General features: G+C 45.6%; 1 pseudogene across 1 annotated transcript; it reads left to right on the forward strand.

Moving 5' to 3' along the window:
* Positions 1–277: 277 nt before the first annotated feature.
* Positions 278–3,458, forward strand: LOC309359608 (platelet glycoprotein Ib beta chain pseudogene; annotated as a pseudogene). Its single transcript, XR_014173404.1, has 2 exons — positions 278–500; positions 1,767–3,458. The product of XR_014173404.1 is annotated as a platelet glycoprotein Ib beta chain pseudogene (transcript).
* The last annotated feature ends 709 nt before the right edge of the window (positions 3,459–4,167 follow it).

Below are 4,167 nucleotides of genomic sequence, written 5' to 3' on the forward strand. Positions count from 1 at the left end.
AAAATGCTTTTTTAAAAAAATATATATATATTGAATTTGCCATTAGCTCACCATCGCCATCTAGCGCCACATTTGTACAATGCACTTAAAACTCACTCAAAACATTAGATTTGCAGCTGTATAGACGAATCCATACACCCTGTTATCACAAATGGCTGCTTGTGTACTATGAAAAGTAAAGGAGGTACCTTTGGTCAAATGAAGATGACAAGCAGCTGGGGTCACACTGATTTTGCGCCGGGATGAGAAAACCTGTCAATTCTTATTTCTCTCAGTTTCCCATTTTTCTACTCTTAAGTTCATACCAGAGATGGAGGGAACAGTGTCATCGTCCCCCCATACTGTTGCGACTCCAACTCCCATCAGCCTCAGCCAGTGTGGCCAAGAGTCAGAGGTCATCAGGGTTGGAGTCCAGCAACATCTTGAGCTCCACTGTTTCCCTGATTTAGACGGCCTGCAATGTTGACCCTGTCCTTCCATTCCCTTGAGTGATTGACCTGGTATGTGTGATGGTAGTGCTTTGGTCTAACTGGCCAATTCAGTAACTGTGATTCAGTATCCCTGTAATGAGCGGCACCTGGGAATGGTTTCTTATGCTTCAGGTATCATGCAACTGGTAGCAGTGGTTATATATTCACATGACCACTGCTCTTGTTCATTCTTCTAATTTATGGGGTATGTACCTTTGTTCTTATTGTAGTTGTAGCATATGAAGAAGAGTTTGGATTTGATATCCCGCTTTATCACTACCCGAAGGAGTCTCAAAGCGGCTCACATTCTCCTTTCCCTTCCTCCCCCACAACAAACACTCTGTGAGGTGAGTGGGGCTGAGAGACTTCAGAGAAGTGTGACTGGCCCAAGGTCAGGGAGTAATGAATATCCAGCTTGCACTGGTACATTGTGGGAAGTAAGAACATGAGAAGAGCTTCCTGGATCAAACCAATGCTCCATCACAGCCTAGCACCCTGTTCTCACAGTGGCCAACCAGATGTCTCTGGGAAGCTTACAAGCAAGACAGCGCTCTCCCACCTGAATTTTTCATACGGCCTCCAACAGTGGAGGTAGAAGAAGAGTTTGGACTTGATATCCTGCCTTTCACTCCCCTTAAGGAGTCTCAAAGTGGCTAACAATCTCCTTTCCCTTCTTCCCCCACAACAAACACTCTGTGAGGTGAGTGGGGCTGAGAGACTTCAGAGAAGTGTGTCTAGCCCAAGGTCACCCAGCAGCTGCATGTGGAGGAGCGGAGACGCGAACCCGGTTCCCCAGATTACAAGACTACCGCTCTTAACCACTACACCACACTGGCTCTCACACTGGCTCTCACCACACTGGTCATACAAAATATGGGTTGTAATGTGTGAAGTTTATATAGTTTTCATGTACACAGGTCATTGTTTGAATTCTTTTGTAGTTGTGCTGAAGAAGATTCCAGCGAAACAGTCAGATTATCCCGAATCACTGTCCTACATTGTTATTCACTTACTACTTCGGAACCATGAACGCCTAAAAAAGTTTTACCGCTTAGCCCACAGGATAGCATCTATTCCTTTGTTTCAACCATAGACTTCTACGGACTTTCAAAGATTGACAGACGTGTGTTCGTTTGATTTCAAATATATTAGAGAATTTACAAGTGTACACATTTTGTTTTTGTTGTAGTAAATCATGTATATTATGTAATAAGAATTGCAGTGCTATCTAGTATACTGGTCTTCGTGTTGCTTGTATTGTTTGTTGGTCTAACTGGCAACTCTTGCTTCTTTCAGGGTGGAAGATGATTTTCCTCCGGCTCATCCTCCTCCTCGTCTTCCTCCCTCTCGTCACTCCAACCTGCCCTGAGCCCTGCCTGTGCGCCTCCACTCTCATTGACTGCACCGCAAAAGATCTTATGCATAACAACCTCCCCACCTCCTTCCCTCCCTCGACCACCAAGCTCTACCTCAACCACAACAATCTCACCTCCATCCCCAATGGGCTCTTTGACAACCTGAAAGACCTCCAGGTGGTTCACCTGTGGGCAAACCCCTGGGAATGTGACTGCCACATCCTCTACCTGCGCTCCTGGCTCCAGTGGCAGCAGAACCGGAGCTTTTACAGGAACGTCATATGCTTATCCCCCTCCCATCTTCAAGGCAGGATCATCAGCTATTTGTCGGAGGATGAGATCATTTCCACCTGTCAGTACTGGTATTGTGGTGTGGCGCTCATCTCTCAGATGTGCCTTTTCATCTTCCTCCTCGTGCAAGCAGTCCTGCTTCTCCTGGTCATCGTCTACCTGCGTAGAATTCGAAGGATTGCCAAGGAAGCCAGGCGAACGGTCACCGAATTCGACGAACGGGGAGATACGTGGTCGACTCATTCTCGAAAGGGTGCAGACTGATCAACGGGTTGGATGTGTGGGAGAAGAGGGGAGTTCAGCAGAAGTCCACTTGTGGATGAGATGGTTTTGTTTCAGTAGTATTGAAAACAAAAATACGCAATATTCAGGTGGTTGTTTGTTTTTTTAAATTGGCCCAGCTTTGTATGAGATAACAGTGTCATCAACACAAAGGAGAATAAAGACTTTAGTTAGCCCAGTCTTAGGTGGATGAGATGGTATGGGGAAGGTCCGCCAAATATAGATTAAATAAGATGGGAGCAAGAACACATCCTTCTGTCAGTGAGATGTCCCTGGTTAAATGAGTGGACCTTTACTAATGTGTTATGGTACCGTGATTGGATCAAAAGTACAGTGGTACCTCTGGTTACATACGCTTCAGGTTACAGACTCCGCTAACCCAGAAATAATACCTTGGGTTAAGAACTTTGCTTCAGGATGAGAACAGAAATCGTGGTGGGAGGCCCATTAGCTAAAGTGGTGCTTCAGGTTAAGAACAGTTTCAGGTTAAGAACAGACCTCCAGAACAAACTAGGTTCTTAACCCGAGGTACCACTGTATAAGCCTCTGTCGATGGCATGCTGTTCAAATTTGCTCCAAAGACGAACCTGAAATATGGAACCAAAGGCAGATTTTCAATCAATAAAAGAGTTTGCCCCCTTTTGGAGCAAGTGGACCACTAACAAACAATGGCCTCAAAAAAACACAACACCAATCCAAGCTTTTTGTTTAAGGCCTAAGAGACCTGCATAAAGTTTCCCAGCTATGGATAACAAGCTGGTAAGTCCATAGTTTTAGAACAAATATAGCAGACCTTGTGGAGCCTCCAGTGATGTGGGGTTGGGGTGGGCCGGGGGACAAGCTCTGTTAGTAATTCTTGAAATGAGGATGGGGTCTGGGAGGGGGGGCATCACAAATAACACTCTGTTTTGTGCTGTGAAATGTTGCAGTTTAGGAGAAAAGTTAGAGATAATAACAAAATACCAAGGTTTCGTTTTCTAAAAAATCACTGAATCCATCTGTTGTGAATCCCTCATCCTATGCCCATTACAAAATAAAATAATAAATCACAGCTACCAGAGTGACTGAATTAGCACTTTTCAAATCAACAGTCCTTCCTGCCCACCCAGATGCAGCCGAGTGAGCATGACAGACGAAGAAGCTGAATGGCACATGGAGGCCCAGAGTTGAGTGGAGAAGTGTGTTGCCATAGATTTATGGCTCTGCCTGCCCTGCCAGGACTTGCAGACCGCTCTAGGGTCATGGTGCAGTTCATTAGCATGGCACTGAGGGCGGCTGCTTACGCTCTTATCATAGAATCATAGAGTTGGGAGAGACCACAAGGGCCATTGAGTCCAACCCCCTGCCAAGCAGGAAACACCATCAGAGCACTCCTGACATATGGTTGTCAAGCCTCTGCTTTAAAGACCTCCAAAGAAGGAGACTCCACCACACTCCTTGGCAGCAAATTCCACTGTCAAACAGCTCTTACTGTCAGGAAGTTCTTCCTAATGTTTAGGTGGAATCTTCTTTCTTGTAGTTTGGATCCATTATGAATGAGGGGTTGGTAAGGGTCCAGAAAATGCCTAGGGATCTTGAATGTGCCAAGCTAGGAAGGAGGAAGGTTTTCTCAATGGAAGGGAAACATGCAAAATGAATTCAAATAACGGAAACAACAAAAACAAGCAGAGGCGGAGCTGGCTGCTCTGGCAAATGGAGTGGCGTGCACCTGGGGCAGGGCTAGTATTAAGTTGTGGGTGAACATATCGGACGACACAGCGATTCTTCAA

This window comes from Podarcis melisellensis (genome assembly GCF_964234715.1).
Source record: "Podarcis melisellensis genome assembly, chromosome: 16".
Classification (NCBI taxonomy): domain Eukaryota; kingdom Metazoa; phylum Chordata; class Lepidosauria; order Squamata; family Lacertidae; genus Podarcis; species Podarcis melisellensis.